The sequence below is a fragment of the Geotrypetes seraphini genome, chromosome 7 (genome assembly GCF_902459505.1).
Source record: "Geotrypetes seraphini chromosome 7, aGeoSer1.1, whole genome shotgun sequence".
In the NCBI taxonomy this organism is placed as follows: Eukaryota; Metazoa; Chordata; class Amphibia; order Gymnophiona; family Dermophiidae; genus Geotrypetes; species Geotrypetes seraphini.
In genome coordinates this window covers 2,230,640-2,251,080 of record NC_047090.1, presented here as the reverse complement: position 1 = coordinate 2,251,080, position 20,441 = coordinate 2,230,640, and the positions used below count along the sequence as shown (strand labels likewise).

At 45.0% G+C, this 20,441-nt stretch overlaps 1 protein-coding gene across 4 annotated transcripts in view; it reads left to right on the top strand.

The window, feature by feature from the left end:
* CCDC87 (coiled-coil domain containing 87) overlaps positions 1-20,441 on the top strand; it is a 220,106-nt gene that overhangs the window by 163,475 nt on the left and 36,190 nt on the right. The gene's annotated exons all lie outside the window — the stretch shown is intronic.

Below are 20,441 nucleotides of genomic sequence, written 5' to 3'. Positions count from 1 at the left end.
CCAGACTGTGAGGTGGGAAGGAAAGAAAGGAGAAGAGAGAGATGCCAGAGCATAGGGGAGGGGGGTGGTGACAGAGAGAAAAATGGAGAGGTGACAGAGTTGAAATCAATCATGTACAAAGGAGAGAAGGGGCATGGGATAGATAGAGTTTATGGAAGGAGCATAGAAAGAGGGAAGATGCCATATGGAAGAGAGAGAGAGAGGGTGCACACTGGATAGAAAGAGCACAGGGCAGTGAATGGAAGGGGCGAGATAGAGGGTGAACAGTAGATGGAAGGAGTAGAGAGAGAGAAACAGACACTGAATGGAAGTGTGGGGAAAGGAAGGACAGCTGCTGAATGGAAGTGTGAGGGAAAGGGGGAGCAGATGCTGGAAGGAAGTGGGGTGGAGAAAGGAAAAAAGGTCACATGCAGGATTGAGGGAAGAGGATAGAGTTAGTTACTGGAAGGGGTGAGGAAAAGAGGTGGCAAGCTATAAGTAGACACAGTGAAAGAGGGAAATTGAGGACTAAATAGCAAAAAAGAATTTAGGACATGAGGCAGAGAAATAAATTGAGAAGGAAGACCAGGGAAGAAACAGGAGGAAGGGAGCAGAGAGAGAGATGCCAGAGCAGGGGGGAAGGAGAGGAGACAGATACTGGACCAATGGGAGTGAAAGGAGAGATGGAAGGGGGAGGCATACAGTTTCTGGAAGGGACATAGAAGGAAAGAAGATGCCATATAGGGGCAAAGAGATGGCAGACAGTGGATGGAAGGAAGAGAGTAACAAGAAGATGAGGAAAGCAGAAACCAGAGAAGACAAAGGTAGAACAAAAATTATTTATTTATTTATTGCTTTAGGAGACATGTGTCACTGTTTCTGTGGTATTGCATTGTATGCAGAGTCTAGCTTCTTGCTGGTTCAATTTAACCTTTGTCTATGTATTTCTATTTTATCCCCCCTTTTACAAAACTGTGGAGCGTTTTTTTGCGCCAGCCGTGGTGGTAGCAACTCTGATGCTCAGAATTCTATGAGCGTCAGAGCTGTTACCACCGTGGCTAAAATCCACACTACAGTTTTGTAAAAGGGGGAGAGGTAAGTTTGTGATGACATTCCATACTAGGTGAAGGTGTTTATCCTGTGTTCTGTGTGTTCGAAAGACATGGTTTTCTGTTAGGATTGACTGCAGGATTGATCTGTACTAGTCTGGCTTGTTTAGTTTTTACAGTGGGTGTATTGCTGATTGTACTTTTCACTGCAGAAATGTAAAAATGCTGCCTTTTCCTAGGTACTCATGTGTGAACATGTGACTTGTTACTAAAAATCATGTTTTTCGTACAGATGGGGGGGGGGGGGTGCCAAAAAAATGATGGGCCCCGGGTGTCACACCATTGCTAGTATGCCAGCAGGACTAAAGTATTCTGTTAGCTTGATTTTTCTATGTATCATTCTTGTGGGACCGGGATCCTGGCGAGGCCTAGTAACTTCCCAGAATCCCAGACTTGGCGCGAGCGTAACCGTGGTGGACTACAGCGGCCTGGTGCCTCCCATAAACTGCACACCACACTGGCCGGGTTTTGTCCCAAATATAGTACTTTTATTTATCCACAAGGAAAGTTTCAAACAAAAAAGGGTCAAAATTTGGCATTCAAAGTAAAAACCCAAAAACATTCCAATTTTCTCTTGTTCTGCTTTCTTTCTCTCATGTGCCAGTTCTTTTCACTGCACCCTCAGTGCTGGCCAATTCAAGTTCACATAATTAAGAACATAAAATACAGTTCAGGTTAGGTGTTATTTCCCCAAGCAGTGCTAAGAACCGTACCTGCCTTGCTAATAGTTAGGCTACCTGGTTTCTAGGCACTAATTAGGCTTCGGGTAGATTTGAGTGGCAGTTCCCTTTTACTAGGAGCAGAGGGACTTGTGCTCCCACAGGTGTGGGCCACTGTTCCACTCCTCTAACACAAAAGTAAATTCAGCAGCTTCCAGCCCAGCTTGAAACATGGATACAAAATCCTTCACAAAACAAAAACTCAAAAATGGAAGAAACAAAAACCCTTTCACCAAGGAAAAAGGGGACACTCAGGCTTTCCTAAACCTATTCCCATTCCATAGGGTGTTCTTCCTCAGAAGACATAGCATTATTCTCTAACCAGTCCATGTCACAAACCTCAGATTGGGTTCAAGGTTTTGCATTTCCCTATCCGGGTGAGAACTTTCCAAGGCTGGCCAAAAGTTAGCTACTTTAGCTGGGTTCCTTCTCAGGCTTCCCCTGAGCTTCCAGTCCCAGCTGTCCCCTCTTCTCCCACTGACGAGGGAACTTCAGAAAAAGGGAGCCTCGGCACATAACCACGCCCCCTCACAGCAGCTTTAGCTAATTCCTTAAAGAGCCCTGTCCTTCCCGTTCCAGCCTGAGCTCTGTGAGCTTTTAAAGGGACAGGCTCTCTCTTAACCTTGTGCTCAGGATTTTCCCTATACTCAGGATATTTCTTCTCCTTAGTCCCTGGAACATTATTAATGCTTCCCTGAGCTTTTCCCTGGGCTTTGTTAGGACTAGCCAGATCCCCTGTCACATTCCCCCACCCTCAAAATCTACCCCGGGTAAGAGAAGGATTCTGTGACGAATAGTTCCGACAGACGCGACAGAGTGTCTACATTGGTATGCAGCTTCCCTGGCCTGTGAACCACCTGGAATCGGTATCCTTGTAGAGCTAAATACCATCGCGTGAGCCTAGTATATTGCGGTGGGACCCTTCTTTTTTCTTCTACCCTATTGGTCATGGAAATCGGTGGCCCTGTTTGAAAATCAATCAGGCCAATTGAGAATAGGGTACTCCGAACTTTCCAGCAAAACCCCCTTCTCCTAACTCCTCTGGGTGTTCTAGCTCCTCAATCCTCTCTGTCCAGAGCCCCAAGAGAATCTTTTAATTCCCCTATTTTCATTTTCTCTAGAGTCTCCACCCTGTGAGCTAGAGCCCCCACCTCCCGTTTGGATTTTCTCTAGGCCAGCCTGGATTTCCCTCAGCCGGGTATCTGTTGATCCCTAGTCTCCTGTTCCATGGTCCACCGTTGGCACACTTCAGCCACCTGCCCCCCCTTTCGCTCCATATCCTTTTGTAAGGACGCTACCTGTTGCGCTAACATATCTGCTTGGGGACAGGCTCCTGATTTCTCTGTGAATTGTTCTTTTAGGGCCTGAACCTGTTCTCGCAGGACCTGAGATGCTTCCTGTAATTGAACCAAGTTCCTCTGGCATTCCTCAGTACCCTCCTTCAGTAACTTTAAGGCCTGCTGACTCCCTGGGTCAGAAGAAGGATACTCCTGGGCTCTATCCCTGTCTTCTTCCTGTTCCCCAGCCTCATGCTCCTTCCTCCACTGGGAAAATTGTTCTATTTCTTTCTGTAGTACACGTACTTGTTCCTGTAATGGTCCTAGCTGCCTAGCTTCAACCTCTCCCAGGGAACCCCCTTCCCCCTCCTTCCTTACTTCTTCGGGTGCACCCCCCTGCATACCCGAAGAGCCAAATCCGTTTTCACCCCGAAGTGTTGGGGATAAATGAGGCCATTCTTGCAAACGGGGTTTACATAATCGCTCACATACTAACTGAGCTACCTTGTCCCCCGTCTGTATAGAAAAGGGTTCAGTGCCAAAATTAAATAACAGGACTGAGAGATTACCCCTATAATCAGGATCGATAACTCCCGCCCTACATGGATCGCATGACGGAGCGCTAAGCCCGATCGCGGGGCAACCCCGTAAATACGTCCCTGGTGGAGGTGACACTTGGAGATCGGTTTGTACTAAGCTTCTACCTCCAGGAGGAATCACTTCCTTCTGAACGGCATACACATCATATCCCGCTGCGCCCTCATAAGCTTGTGTAGGTGCTCTGGCCCGGGCAGACATACGCGCATACCGCAAAACAGGGTGTTTGTTCTCCCTTCGTGCTTGCTGTTTATAACGTTGGTGGATTGTTCTAACCCCCATAATTGCCTGTGGGTCAGGTCTTTCTCTCCTCTGGGGTCTTGCTATCTTTTTACCCCCTATTCCAAGTCCCCTAGAGAGATCCGGCCAGTCTCTGCCCAACAGTAGCGTAAAAGGCGCATCTTTAATTACCGCCACTAGCAGAGAGTGCCTTCTGCCTTCAAATTCAACTGTGAGCCACTGCTGCGGGCAAGATTTCGTAATCCCATGAACACACATAATAGTCGCCGTTGTCTGACTTTGATAGGGATTTTTATTTCCCCGTATCTTTTGCCAATAGGTGCTTGATATCAGGGTCTGGTCTGCTCCTGAATCTAACAGAGCCCATACCGGGTGTCCCTCCAGAGTCACTTTAAGGAGATATTGATTCCTCCGCCCAGTACCCCAAGTTGTTTGGGAACTAAATTCTTTCCGCACTCTACACTCTCTTTGTAAGTGTCCCCCTTTTCCACACCTATAGCATACCACCTCCCTCTTAGGCCCCCCTCGCTTATTAGGCAAGGTTTTAGGCACTATACCGGGAGCTGCTATTCGTCTGATCTCATTCTCCATATAAGCACCCTTTGAGGTTTTAGCCCCACTTTCAGTAACAGGGTAGGAAGCCGTGGCATCCATAAAGTGTTCTGTGGCTTCCACCACCTGTGCCAACTCATCTCCTCCCAGCTTCTTGACCCAGCCACGAACCATCTCTGGTAGTGCCTCAATAAATTGCTCCTTTAGGATCTCACCAAATAATGCCTTAACGTCAGTTAAACAAGACTGTAGCCACCTCTCCAGCATGCGTTGCAGGCGCTGCAGTAATGTTTTAGGGCGCTCCCCTTCCAACATATGGGAACCCCGGAATTGCTGACGGTAATATTCCTTCGTGAGACCTAAAGTTTCCAAAATATGGGTCCTAACTTGGTTATAATTGGTAACATATTCAGGATTTAAAGTTTGGTATGCTGACAAAGCTTTCCCTGCCAGACAAGGTGCTAATCTTACGGCCCATTGGCTCTCTGGCCATCCAGCTGCCGTAGCAACAACGCTCAAAAGTATTAAGAAAGTCATCAGCCGCATCTTGCGGACTCCATTTTACATAGCGTTAGAAATTGTAAAGGTTGAGGTCCCACCAAACTCTGAACCCCAGCACCTGGCATACTTGTGTCCATAGGTGTCTGTCCACCCGCAGGTCCCAGACTAGAAGTTCTTAACTGTGTTGAAAGTACTTTCACAAGTTCCTCATGACGGTGTTGTGCCGTCTCCTGGGTAGCTCTCCATATTTCCTGGTTCGCACGAATCACCGCACGCAGGTCCTCGGTCAACTGTTGTCTCCCGGCATCCATCACCGCCGCCAACTGCTTGACATCCATCCTGAAATAAACAAAGGACAGGAAACACCAAGTGCGGCTCCTTAAATCAGAGATTCTCCCTCCCTAGCTAAGCTGGGAGACCACTTTCCTTTAGGAATCCTCTTCAGTTTCCCCCCCTAGGTACCTCTTACCTCAGGGACTGAAGAGTCTACGCCTTTGGGATCTCAGGGCGTCCCAAAACCACAATCTTGTTGTTTCCTCCGTCTCCTGGATCCGCACCCTCGCTCAATCACACTGCAGACCGCTGTTGTTCCCACGTTGTGATTCTCCACCGACTCCGCCCCAAGCGTTGTTTCCTCAGGAACATAAATCCTCTTAGCCAATAGTCGTTAGGTCCCAACAGACTGATCGGTCCTCAGCAGAGTAGCAGGAGAGAAAAGAAAGCCAAAACCAAAAAAAAAAAAATTTTCTGTGTCCACCTGGAGGCAGTATAATCCCCTCTGATACCACTTGTGGGACCGGGATCCTGGCGAGGCCTAGTAACTTCCCAGAATCCCAGTCTTGGCGCGAGCGTAACCGTGGTGGACTACAGCGGCCTGGTGCCTCCCATAAACTGCACACCACACTGGCCGGGTTTTGTCCAAATATATTACTTTTATTTATCCACAAGGAAAGTTTCAAACAAAAAAGGTCAAAATTTGGCATTCAAAGTAAAAACCCAAAAACATTCCAATTTTCTCTTGTTCTGCTTTCTTTCTCTCATGTGCCAGTTCTTTTCACTGCACCCTCAGTGCTGGCCAATTCAAGTTCACAAATTAAGAACATAAAATACAGTTCATGTTAGGTGTTATTTCCCCAAGCAGTGCTAGAACCGTACCTGCCTTGCTAATAGTTAGGCTACCTGGTTCTAGGCACTAATTAGGCTTCGGGTAGATTTGAGTGGCAGTTCCCTTTTACTAGGAGCAGAGGGACTTGTGCTCCCACAGGTGTGGCCACTGTTCCACTCCTCTAACACAAAAGTAAATTCAGCAGCTTCCAGCCCAGCTTGAAACATGGATACAAAATCCTTCACAAAACATAAAACTCAAAAAGGAAGAAACAAAAACCCTTTCACCAAGGAAAAAGGGGACACTCAGGCTTTCCTAAACCTATTCCCATTCCATAGGGTGTTCTTCCTCAGAAGACATAGCATTATTCTCTAACCAGTCCATGTCACAAACTTCAGATTGGGTTTCAAGGTTTTGCATTTCCCTATCCGGGTGAGAACTTTCCAAGGCTGGCCAAAAGTTAGCTACTTTAGCTGGGTTCCTTCTCAGCTTCCCCTGAGCTTCCAGTCCCAGCTGTCCCTCTTCTCCCACTGACGAGGGAACTTCAGAAAAAGGGAGCCTCGGCACATAACCACGCCCCCTCACAGCAGCTTTAGCTAATTCCTTAAAGAGCCCTGTCCTTCCCGTTCCAGCCTGAGCTCTGTGAGCTTTTAAAGGGACAGGCTCTCTCTTAACCTTGTGCTCAGGATTTTCCCTATCCTCAGGATATTTCTTCTCCTTAGTCCCTGGAACATTATTAATGCTTCCCTGAGCTTTTCCCTGGGCTTTTCCCTGGGCTTTGTTAGGACTAGCCAGATCCCTGTCACATTCTGTAGTAATTTGGTTTGTTAAGTTTTCACAATAGTGAAGGGAATATTTGTGAAAGGGAGGGGAGATGGGTTTTGTTGAACCTTGCTCTGTTTTATTTGTGTTTATAAAATGATAATTGTCAGAGGAGAAGCTTCTGCCCACACATATGCGACTGCAGGGCGGCATAGGCAGGCTTCGCTGGCATCAGTTTTTTTCTAAAGCGCCACGAAGGTAAGGGGGAGGGAGGGAGATAGATTTGGCTGGAGGTAGAGAGGGAGGGAAGGGGCTGCGCACATGATCGGTGACCACGCAACTTCCCTCCCTTAAGTTTCTTTACACCATGAAGGTAAGGGGGAGGGAGGGAGATTCTCGGGCCGCTGAAGGGCGGTGAGGTGGCGTGAGGGATGGGTGGATGCTGTGAGGACAGGGCGGTGAAGGGGAAAGCAGGGACGGGAATGGGGTGGTGAAGGGGACAGCGGGTTCGGGGAATGGGTGGTGAAGGGGACGGCGGGGACGGGGTGGTGAAGGGGATGGCGGGGACGGGGTGGTGAAGGGGACGGTGGTCCGGTGATGGGGACAGATGTTTTTCCTTGTGTCATTCTCTACTTTCTCTGTCCCTAGTGGGCTCACAATCTAAGTCCCCTTCCCCCTTTTACTAAGCTGTGGTAGAGGTTTCTACTGTGGCCTGATGCGCTAAATGCTTTGTTTTTAATCCTTTTGTTTTTAATCCTTCTTTGTATTTAATCCTTTTGTTTTGCTCCGCAACATCCCAGTATTTAATCTTCTTTGTATAGAAGATTAAATACTGGGATGTTGCAGAGCAAAACAAAAGGGGGGACTCATTCTTGAAAAAGCCTTCGGGCGAAACTTGTTGGACCCCAAGGTCCCACCCGAGGTTCAAATACATAAAGGTTTGGAGGCCATTAACAGAATATTGTAATGAGTAGTTATTGGACTATCATTTTTCCCTAATAGGTATAATTGCAAAGTATGGGGGGGGGTGGGATTTCTGATTTGATGTTAAATGCTTGGATTAATAGGACAGAATATATAATATATTATATGATATATGTACTACATATGAATTGGTAGGATTGGGAGGGAGGGTTTAAATATTATGATTTAAGTTAAATTGATAGAGAATCAAGTGATATTGTTTAAGTTTAAATGTTATTTTATGATACACTTGTAAGATGTAAAATGAATAAAGAATTTAAAAAAACAAAAAACAAATACATAAAGAATGAAGAAATAGCTAAAGCTAAGTATTTGAATTTCGAACTTGTATAGAATTAAAAAAAAAAAAGGATAAATTAATTTTTTGAATATTAACACTAATGAACTGCACAAAGCACTTTAAATAAAACCAAGGTCTGATGAGGAACAAAGCATAAAAAACAAAACAAACCTCCAAATAGTTTGGCTGGTGGTTGGCTGGAACTGAAGACCATAGAATTAGACAACAGTTTATCTAGTTATAGATTATGCATTCTAAAGTTTAATAAATGCTGCTGCATGATTTATGGCATATATTGTATTGACAGCATCATAAAACAACATTGGGCAATCATATTACATTGGAGTATACGTAGTATGACACGTAATATGATAGAACCTAGCATGGTAGACATGGGATGGTAAACATTGTGTAGTAGACATAGCATGGTAGACGTTGTTCTTAGGTGCCATCGACTCATGCTCAAGTCATAGCAAATTGATAAATTGCAGATCTAAAAAGAAATCTTTTTTTTTTTTTTATATTTTTTATTCTTTTTTTAAATTCTTACATCAAGTGAAATACATGTAATACATTCAATTATGAAAAAACACTTGAAATTATTATTAAATGTTCTTACAATGTGAATTAAATAAACCCTTTATCAGAATTTTATATCATATTAATATTACAATAGTTTTCCCTCCCTACCCCTTCTATATGTTCTATACATGTGTTATTATATCTGATCAATAGAATAATTTGTCAATGGTCCCCATATTTTATTAAATTTTTTAATATAACCTTGTTGTAATGCCAATACTTTTTCCATTTTATATATATGACAAATTGAATTCCACCAAAAAGTGTAATTCAATTTAGTGTAATCCTTCCAGTTCTGAGTAATTTGCTGTTTAGCGACCCCTGTTAAAATTGATCTTCCCAAACATGATGTCCTTCTCCAGTGATCTCTCTCTTCTGATGGTATGACCAAAATAATAGTCATAACTTCATCATTTGGGCTTTGAGTGACATCGCCGGTTTGATCTCTTCCAGAATTGATTTGTTGGTTTTTCTGGCGGTCCATGGCATACCTTAAAGCTCAAATGAGTCAATCTTCTTTCTGTCTTGTTTCCGTAGTGTCCAGCTTTCACATCCAGAACTGACCACTGAGAAAATGAGTGCATGAACAAGTCTTTTTTTAAAATATTCTTTATTCATTTTTTCATCTAACAAGTGCAACAAATATTAACAGTTAAACTTATACAATATCACTTGAGTATCTATTCTTACTAATTTCACAATTAAAAATAAAAATAAATCCCACCCTCCCAACCCTATTCTTACACATGTGATTACATATATATATATTGTTCTTTATTAATCCAACCCATCAATTTATAATTAAACTTCCTCCCAACCCCCTTCCCTGTACTATTATATCAGCTTGGGAAAAATGATTATTCATTTATTACAATATTCTATTAATGGTCTCCAAACCTCTTGAAATTTATTAAAATTTCCTTTCTGCAACACTAACATTCTTTCCATCTTATACATATGACACAGTGAATTCCACCAAAAACTGTAATTTAATCTATTCCAATTTTTCCAATTAAACGTAATCTGCCCCGATAAATGAGCTCTCAGCAATGGTGGCCCAGGGGTGGGTACCTGCCTGTGGGTGCTGCAGCGCTTTCAGTGTGGTGGCTTCCTTCCTTCTGGTCCCCGTGCAGCTGCCCTCCCGCTTCAGCTGATGCCTCTGCCGTCCACCAGCGCTTGTACGTGGTGAACGTGTTGTCAGGGCGGCACCGGCTTGACTCGGGAGCTGAGAGTTCCTGCGCATGCTTCTGCAGGATGGGGGCCGGCTTGAATAAGAAGCCGGGAGGCGCTGGTGGACGGCAGAGGCATCAGCCAAAGCAGGAGGGCAGCTGCACGGGGACCCGAAGGAAGGAAGCCACCACGCTGAAAGCGCTGCAGCACCCACAGGCAGGTACCCACCCCTGGGCCACCATTGCTGAGAGCTCATTTATCGGGGCAGTGCTCGGTTTGCGAGACAAAAGTTTGCTGAGTGTTTTTTGCTTGTCTTGCAGCATTACTCGCAAACCGAGGTTCTACTGTACATATAAATATAATGATTGATACATATATCAAAGATATATATATGTGACAAACAAAACATATGATAATGTTTATGCAAATACCTAAAAATGGAACCAAACCTGTGGCGTATATGTTCACAGATGATAGGTCTGGGATAAAGCCAAAGCTGTGTAGTAAAAATATGGAAATAGGACCATCAAAATACCATATTTCATCAGGAGAAAAACTCTAAAAACTACAGCATAACATAATATTTACATAAGACAATAAAAGAGCGCAAAACATGTAGCTGCGTGAAAAACTTCAAAAGTTATTTGATTGAAAGAACAAGTTTTGTAACAAGATAGCAACCATACAGGATGTTAATGCAGAAAATCTCAAGTATATCACTACATAACTTTGTAACAAAATAGCAACTTTATAGAATGTTAATACAGAGAATCTCGAGTGTAACATTTCATGCATGAACTGAAGAAAGAGGAAGGTGAGTATAAAGAGAGATATGAAAAGCAACAGGTAAGGAGAAAAAAAGGGGGCCAAGAGAAAAGAAGGAAAAAAGAGAGAGAAAGAAAAAAGAAAGGGAGGAAGAGGGAAGAAAAACCATACCAAAGGAAAATAAGCCAAAAGAACAGAGGACAACAAAGAAGGAAACTGTCCCGTCAGCATAGCTGTAGGGAAAATGCAAAATACTAAAAGTGACACCAACAAAAACTATTGAAAAAAAACAGAACACCAACCCAAAAGGAAAATATGTAGAACTATATGAAAGAGCCTGCTGTATTGCACAGTTAAAAGGATACTGATACAACTGCATGGCAGAAAAATCTGCAAGTAGCAGTGTCAGAAACAGGGGCAAGAAATGTTGAACAAGTGTATAAAGAAAGAAATGCACCTCAAGCCATATTGAAAAAGCACAGAAACTGAGTAAAATCAAATAAACCATGAAACGTGTTCAACTAACATGCCAGAGTAACCAAAATCACTGAAAAGCTATGGAAGCAATTTCAAAAAGGAAGCTGCCATTGCTGAAAGCATTTAAATACCCAGAGAAAAATAAGTAAAACCACAAAAAAAGGAAGAAACACTTCTGAAATAAAAGAAAAAATGCTAGAGATATCCAAAACAATTATATAAGTTATAAATTAAACTTAGTTGAGAACTGATAACATATAGGGCTCCTTTTTTAGTGCACGCTAAACCCCGCGCTAGCTGAAAAAATACTGCCTGCTCAAGAGGAGGCGGTAGCGACTAGCAAGGCCGGCAAATTAGCGTGCGCTATTATGTGCGTTAAACTGCTAACGCGGCTTCGTAAAAGGATCCCTTAATGTATAAGAACTGATTGACAAGAAGGCGGGACTACTAGGTCCACATGAAGAACAAGTAGAACAGTGCACATAAAGCTTGTTGATGAAAAAAAGGGAAAAGCAAACCAAACAGGAAAGTAAAACAAAACCTCATAGAACATACTGAACAAACATTATATGGACAACGGGAAAAAGGGGGATGAAAACAAAAGAAAAGGAAAAGCTAGAGAGAAAAAAAAGAAAAAGGGGGGAAGCCTTAAAGAAACAGATGAAAATCAAGTTCTAAATTAAGTCCATGAGGGATTACTGTATCAAATTGAAAAATACATTTTTGTTCCTCCTTGCAAAGTATATTATTCAAATCACCTCCTCTGCTACTGCTGTTAATAACTTTAAGTACAAAAAACTTAATGTCCTCTATGATATGCCCTTCCTTAACCCAATGTTCCACGAATGGTGCTGTCTGTATATTTCGAATTATGCAACTATGATGTTCAATCAGGCGGGTCTTGACTAACCATTTTGTTTTTCCTACAGGTTGCAGGGACATAAAATCACATGGATCACCTGAGCAGTATTGCAATCTGAATTATGTCTAGGGGGAAAACATTACTAGTCTTAGGATGTACAGATTCTGAGATCTCTAAACAATGTCTGCAGACAGTACATCTACCACATTTGCGATGGCTCAGAGGGGTCAAAGTATTAACTATTGGAGTTGGCAACAAAGATGGAACTAGGGGCTCCTTTTATCAAGCTGCGGTAGGCGGTTAACGCGTGGAATACTGCGCATTCAACTGCCTGCCGCACTAGTCGCTAACGCCTCCATTGACGAGGCTTTAGTTTTTTGTGTTCCTTATCGGCTGGTTTAATGAAGTTGCGTCAGAGGAGAAGCTTCCGCCCACACACATGCGACTTTAGGCAGGCAGGCTTTGCTGGCTTCAGTAAGTTTCTTTACTAAAGTGCCGCAAAGGTAAGTGGGAGGGAGGGAGAGAGACAGATTTGGCCATAGGTAGGTAGGGAGGGGGCCGTGCGCGATCAGTGACTGCGCGCCTTCCCTCCCTTAACTGCAAGGACAAGGCCATTCACTGTTCCACGGGGTGGTGGATGGCCTTGTCCCCGTGCCCGCAGTGAGCACTTCCCCCCCCCCCTCGGTTTCGGCGGGTTACCCGCAGCTAGCTACAGGTAACTGCCACCGTGTCATTCTCTAATCACATTCTTTTTCCTTGTATTGCCTCAGGAGTGAGGAAGTCCACAAGCATGCTCAGTTCATACATTTACAGAGCATGTTTGGAGCGTGCAAGCATCAGTGGCTGGAGGCATACTGCTGACTTTCTCACTCCTGAAGCAATATGAGGAGAAAGGGGGCAACTCAGGCAGCAAATTTCTTCAGGTGGTGGTGCTTCAGCTACCTTACCAGCCATTGAACAGAATGCTTTGGAGGGGTCTTGAGCCCAAATTGGAGGCCTCATGTCTTTAAGACATCCCCCCCACCCCCCCATGGCTATGCCACTTATTAAAGAACATAAGAATTTGCCTCCGCTGGGTCAGACCAGAGGTCCATCCCACCCAGCGGTCCGCACCTGCGGCGGCCCTTCAGGCCTATCACCTGTGCAGTGGTCCCTGACTATTCCTATAACCTACCTCAACTCCTATCTGTACCCCTCAATCCCCTTATCCTCTAGGAACCTATCCAAACCTTCTTTGAAGCCCTGTAATGTGCTCTGGCCTATCACGGCCTCCAGAAGCGTGTTCCATGTGTCCACCACCCTCTGGGTAAAAAAGAACTGCCTAGCGTTTGTTCTAAACCTGCCCCCTTTTAATTTCTCCGACTGCCCCCTTGTACTTGTGGTTCCCCACAGTCTGAAGAATCTGTCTCTGTCTAACTTTTCTATGCCCTTCAGGATTTTGAAGGTTTCTATCATGTCTCCTCTAAGTCTTCGCTTTTCCAGGGAGAATAGCCCCAGCTTTTTCAACCTGTCAGCATATGAGAAGTTTTCCATACCCTTTATCAGTTTAGTCGCTCTTCTCTGGACTCCCTCAAGTACTGCCATGTCCTTCTTGAGGTATGGCGACCAGTACTGGACACAGTACTCCAGATGCGGGCGCACCATTGCACGATACAGTGGCATGATGACTTCCTTCGTCCTGGCCGTGAACCCTTCTTAATGATACCCAACATTTGGTTTGCTTTCCTTGAGGCCATCGCACATTGTGCCGACGCCTTCAATGTTGTGTCTACCATCACCCCCAGGTCTCTTTCAAGGTTAGTTACCCCTAGCAGTGATCCCCCCATTTTGTAGCTGAACATCAGGTTCTTTTTCCCTACATGCATGACCTTGCATTTCTCTATATTAAAGCTCAATATGCATTTCTCTATGTTAAAGCTCAATATCTTCCTTTTTCCCTGCTCCAGGTCCAACAATCTCTCTGTCTCTCTCTTTCCCCCCCCCCCCTTGTTCCATTATCTTTCTGTCTTCCCTCTCTCCCAACCCCTCTCTGAGTCCAACACTTCTCTCTTTTCCTTCCTTTCCTCAACCCTCTCCATCTCAGATCCATTATGCCTCACTCTCTCCCCTCCTTTTCTCTGAGCCCAACATCTCACTCTCTCTCTCTTCTCCCTCAGTTTGGTATCATTCCCTATTTCTCCTTCCCCTCCCTGTTCACAGTCCAACATCTTCCCCTCCTTTCTTGACACTGCTTGTGGTTCTCTCTCAATTCCCTCTCTCCTCCTCTTCATGATCAAGCATCTCTCCCTCCCTTCCCTGACCATGGTTCTACCTCAGTTCCCCCCTCTCCCCCTCCCCCCCCCCCCACAGCACAGTCCAACATCTCTCCTGGACCTGACTGTGGCTCTTTCTCAGGACCCTGCAGCACTAGTGGCCTGCTGTACTCAAAAACTACCTTCGGCCTGCACCGGGCATTTCCGTCTGACCCAGCCCACCTTTCTGAAAACAGGAATGTGTGTCAGAAGGCATAGACCAAATCAAAGGGAAAGGTCACAGACCACCTTTTGAATATAAGTGGCACTGCAGGACCAAGGACTTGCCTGCATTTGAAAAGTTACACCAGAGGTGAGGGGAACTGCATCAGGGGTTCATATTATAACATACAGTAGCTTAAGTGTAAATATTTAAAAGCATAAAAACTGATGAAATACAAATACATGTTCTGTAAAATGATGCTCTTAAATTCTAGCGGATAGATCTCAAAAATGGTGTGGCCAAGGGAGGAAGATAGGTTGATTGTGTGCATTCCTAAAAGTTAGACACATTGTTATAGAATACGCCTGATCCACACACAACCTAGACGCATTTAGACCTGGTTTTTAGAGGTATTTAGACCTGTTTTTTATTGGCCTAAAAGGGTGCACCTAAATATTAGTCACATGTACAGGCACTAAGCGTGAGTCTATAAACTGTGCATAACTTTGGAGGTGTTTTATAGAATTATGCTAAACACTGTCCTTTTTGGTGCTAATTTTTTAGGTGACATATATAGAATATGGTCCCTTATGCACAAGTAGTCCTATATGTTAAATGTGATCTTTTATACTGCCAAATCCTTACTAAGTGAAGTTAGAGGCAGGTTATAGTCAGCAGTAAAGCACAGTTACTTACCGAAACTGTTGTTATCCAGGGACAGCAGGCAGCTCTTCTCAACATATGGGTGACGTCATCCATGAAGCCTAGCGGTCAGCCTAGTAAGCAGACTTATTTGCAGAAACATAGTAGTTTTGAATCTGCCGCACCGCGCATGTACGAGTGCCTTCCTGCCCAGCACAGGGCGAGTCTCCTCAGTTCAGATAGCTAGCAGAGAAGCCAACCAGGGGAGGTGGGTGGGTTGTGAGAATAGCTGCCTGCTGTCCTTGGATAACAACTGTTACAGTAAGTAACTGTGCTTTATCCCATGACAAGTAGGCAGCCTGTTCTCAACATATGGGTGACCTCCAAGCTAACCAGAATGGGATGGTGGGAGTGTTGGCAACTTAGGAGAATAAATTTTGAAATACTCTCTGGCCAAAAAGGCCATCCCGTCTGGAGAAAAATCCAGACAATAGTGAGAGGTGAAAGTATGAACCGAGGACCAGGTAGCAGCTTTGCAAATTTCCTCAATAGGAGAGGATCTGAGGAAAGCTACTGAAGCTGCCATTGCTCTGACTTTTTGGGCTGTGTCTCGACTTTGTAGATGTCCAGCCTGGGCATAGCAAAAAGAGATACAAGCAGCCATCCAATTGGAGATGGTACGCTTAGAGATTGGATGTCCCAACTTGTTTGGATTGAAGGAGACAAAAAGTTGAAGAGCAGTTCTGTGTGGTTTGGTGCGTTCCAAATAGAAGGCCAAAGCCTGCTTACAGTCCACGGTATGAAGAGTTGATTCTCGAGAATGAGAATGAGGTCTTGGAAAAAACACTGGAAGTACAATAGATTGATTGAGATGAAATTCTGAAACCACTTTAGGTAAGAATTTAGGATGAGTACGAATGACCACCTTAATGTGGAAGACTGTGAAAGGTGGATCAGCAACTAATGCTTGCAGCTCACTGACTCTTTGAGCAGATGTGAGGGCAATGAGAAAAACCAGTTTCCAAGTAAGATACGTAAGATGAGCCATAGACATTGGTTCAAATGGAGGCTTCATCAATTGAGCAAGAACAACATTGAGATCCCAAACCACTGGAGGTGGTTTGAGAGGAGGTTTAACGTTGAAAAGTCCTTTCATAAATCCGGAAACCACCGGATGAGCAGAGAAGGGTTTCCCTTCAATAGGCTGATGGAAAGCAGCAATTGCACTGAGATGGGCTAGGATCGATGTAGACTGAGGCCAGAGGTGGATAAGTGCAAAAGATAATTTAGAATAGAAGATAAGGAGGAATCTTGAGGCTCCTTATCATGAGAGATGCACCACGTAGAAAAACTAGTCCATTTTTGGTGGTAGCATTGTCTAGTGGCAGGCTTTCTAGAAGCCTCTAAAATGTCTCTTACAGGTTGAGAAAACTGAAGAGGAGTTATGTTGAGAGGTACCAAGCTGTCAGGTGTAGAGACTGCAGGTTGGGATGAAGTATAAGCAGAGATGGAAAACCTGGTAGAGGGTGTGGTTCTCTGCTGCTGAGTTGAAGTATAAGGGAGTACCAAGTTTGTCTTGGCCACCGAGGAACTATCAGAATCATGGTGGCATGATCGTTCTTCAACTTGACAAAAGTCTTGAGAATCGGAGGGAATGGAGGGAATGTATACAGAAAAAGATTTGTCCATTCCAGTAGAAAAGCATCTGCCTCGAGGCAATGAGGAGAATATATCCTGGAGCAGAACTGAGGCAGTTTGTGGTTGTGGGAAGATGCAAAGAGATCTATCTGAGATGTTCCCCACTGCGAAAAAATGTGATGAAGAGGCAAGGAATGGAGTGTCCATTCGTGAGGTTGCAGAAGATGACTCAATTTGTCCGCCAGACAGTTCTTCACCCCTTGGATGTAGACAGCTTTCAGGAAGGTGTTGTGGAGGATTTCCCAGTCCCAAATCTTTAGAGCTTCTTGACAAAGGGAGGGAGATCCCATCCCCCCTGTTTTTGATATAGTACATGGCGACTTGGTTGTCTGTCCAAATGAGGACTACATGGTCATGAAAAAGATGTTGAAAAGCTTTGAAAGCATTGAAGATCGCTCTGAGGTCCAACAGATTGAAGTGACACTGACGATCCGTACTGGTCCAGTGGCCTCGAGTACGGAGACCATCGAGATGAGCCCCCAAGCGTAGGTCGAGGAATCTGTTGTGAGGATCTTCTGATGAGGGAGCATTTGAAACAGCAAGCCTCTGGAGAGATTGGAAGAGAGCATCCACCAGCGGAGAGACTGTCTGAACGAAGGAGTCACTGTAATGTGTCGAGAGAGTGGGTCATAAGCCTGCATCCACTGAGATGCCAGAGTCCACAGAGGAATTCTGAGGTGAAGTCTGGCAAAAGGAGTTTGTGTACTGTGGAGGCCATGTGGCCTAGTAGTACCATCATGTGTCTCGCTGAGATTGAAGAGCGGGAAGACACTGCATAACAGAATTGAAGAAGAGCCTACAGACGTTGTTGCGGAAGAAATGCTCTTAGTTGGATAGTGTCCAGAACAGCTCCGATGAACTGTAGATTCTGAGAGGGCTGAAGTTGGGATTTGGGAAAGTTGATTTTGAATCCCAAGCTTTGTAGGAACCACGTAGTCCGTTGTGTCGCTGCAATAGCTCCCTGAGATGTTGAATCTTTGATGAGCCAGTTGTCTAGGTAGGGAAATACCTGGAGACCATGCTTCCTTAGAGCTGCTGTTACCACTATCAGGCACTTGGTGAACACTCTAGGAGATGAAGCCAGGCCAAAGGGTAGCACTCTGTATTGATAATGCAGATTCCCCACCCGAAATCTGAGGTACTGACGGGAGGTCGGATGAATGGGGATGTGAGTATAAGCCTCCTTGAGATCCAGAGAACATAACCAATTGTTCTGATCTAGAAGGGGTAAAGGGACGCCAGGGACAACAAGCAAAATTTTTCTTTGACTAAAAATTTGTTGAGAGCCCTGAGATCGCCTGTCTTCTTTGGAACTAGGAAGTAACGGAAGTAAAACCTCCTGCTCTGTTGTTCCAAGGGAACTTCCTCAATGGCACAGAGATGAAGCAGAGCTTGAGCTTCCTGAAAAAAAAGGGCGGTCTGGGATGGATTGGAAGGATACTCTCTTGGAGGAAGCTCTGGTGGAACCTGAGTGAAATGAAGATAGTATCCTTTCCTGATTACTGACAGCATCCAGAGGTCAGATCCTATGGGGGGGAAGGAAGGACAGAGGCAGAACGATAGAAGTTATGATCTGTTTGAGATAGTCAAAAAGGCTGCGAAGCACTTAGGTGAAGCAGAAGGCTGAAGTTTCTGTTGCGTCTGTTGCTGCGGTTTCTTGGGAGGTGCTCGAGTGTAAGGAGCCGCCCTTGGAGTATAATGCCTCTGGAAAACTGGAGTAGGGCATGAAGGTTTTGCAGGAGCTGGCTTTGGCTTTGGTCTGACAATGGAAGCAAAAGATTTTTCATGTTCAGACAACTTCTTAGTGGCAGCCTCTATGAATTCATCAAAGAGGTCATTGCCCTGACAAGGAATGTTAGCCAGTTGGTCATGAAGATTAGAATCCATGGCAATGGTGTGAAGCCAGGCCAAGCGGCACATTGCTACAGAGAAAGCAGTGACTTCTTAGAACTCGAAATGTCTATGTTGATCCAGGTTCTTGAGAAAACCTGGGAGAAGGTCAATAAGGAACTTGAGATAAGTAACAAAGAAAAAATTGTAATTGAGGGCTTTGGAGGACATCATAGCATTTTGATATAGACAGCGTCCAAATTTGTCCATGGTCTTACCCTCCCTTCCAGGTGGAACTGTAGCATAGACCCTGGAAGGATGGGTTCTTTTCAAAGAACACTCCACAAGGAGGGATTGATGAGATAATTGTGAATTCTCAAACTCTTTAAAATGCAGAGTTCTATACCTCGAGTCCAATTTGCCTGGAACAGCAGGTATAGCATAAGGAGTCTCCAGACAATGTTTGAAAGTTTGAGACAAAAGCTTGTTAAGAGGAAGCTTAAGTGACTCTGCAGGAGGTTGAGGTAGATGCATGACCTCGAGATACTCCTTAGAGTAATTAGAACCAGCATCTAACTGAATTTCCAGATCATCGGCCATCTGACGAAGAAAGGAAAAGAAAGACAGCTGATCTGCTAAGGCCCTGCCTCGTGAGGAACTCGATGACCTCGAGAACAAAGATGAAGCCTCGCTGGAGAAGTGGCAATCCAAAGAATATGGAGACTTGGAGGAGGCAATAGAAGCATCTGATTCCTCAGGGTCCATAAACGGTGACCTCGAGCGAGGAGTTGGAGGCCTCGAAGAGCTGGAAGGTCTGGAATGAGGCCTAGACGAAGAAAGCTGCTCTTTAGAAGAAGATCTGCGCCTCGATGGATGTCTCGATGAAAGCCTCAATCTGCAACAAGTGTTGTGCCTGGAAGCAGATCTCAAGGATCAAGGAGACTTTGCCCTATGTATGGAAACAGGCAAAGCTGCTGATGAATGGATAGGGCTAGAAGCTGTAGATCAAAATACAGTGGACTGGATCGTGGAATCTCGAAGTACTCCCAAAGACTCTGCTCCTTGTATGGAGTGTGAGGATTCCTGTCAGACACTCACAAAGAATCTACTCCTTGCATAGAGTGTATAGATGCCAGACCAGACAATCGCAAAGACTCTGCTCCTTGCATAGAGTGTAAAGCTTCAGCTCGAGGCACAGGCAGGGACTTGACCTCGCGGGAGACTGATGATTGCCCAGGTTGGATTACAGGAGGCAGCGTCAAGGCAGAACCATATTTGCTCAGTAACTGAGAAAATTGCTGTTCCAACATGGTCTGGAGAGAAGCCTACAAAGGTGGATCTGCATCTGAAACCAGACCACTTGCTGAGGCTAAAGGCTCCAAGGTGGCAGTGGAGACATGAGGACTACCACAGGAACCTTCTGCTTAGGTATCTGACCTGAGGGGATCTCAGGGGAAGATAAAGCAGGTGTCCTCGAGGTTAAAGACGATCCAAACGAGAACGGTCTGATGAGGCTCGAGGTCGGAGTCGTGGAAGCAGGAGGACCTTTGCTAGAAGATGGAACCGAGGCAGCACTTAGGTCGAGGGTGTCAGCGAAGAGTCCATGCTGAAGAGTTGTTCCACTAAAACTCGACGACATTTAAGGGCTCGAGGTTGAAGAGTAGCACAGCGCTCGCACGACTTCGGATTATGGTCAGGCCCAAGGCACTTGAGGCACTAGTGGTGTGGGTCCATGAGAGAAATCACACGCTGGCACTGGCTACACTTCTTGAAGCCCGTGACTGGCCGGGACATAGGAGGGAAGATAGCCGCTGCAAAGTCGAAGCCTGCAGGCTGCGGCCACGTGGTCTGGCCCG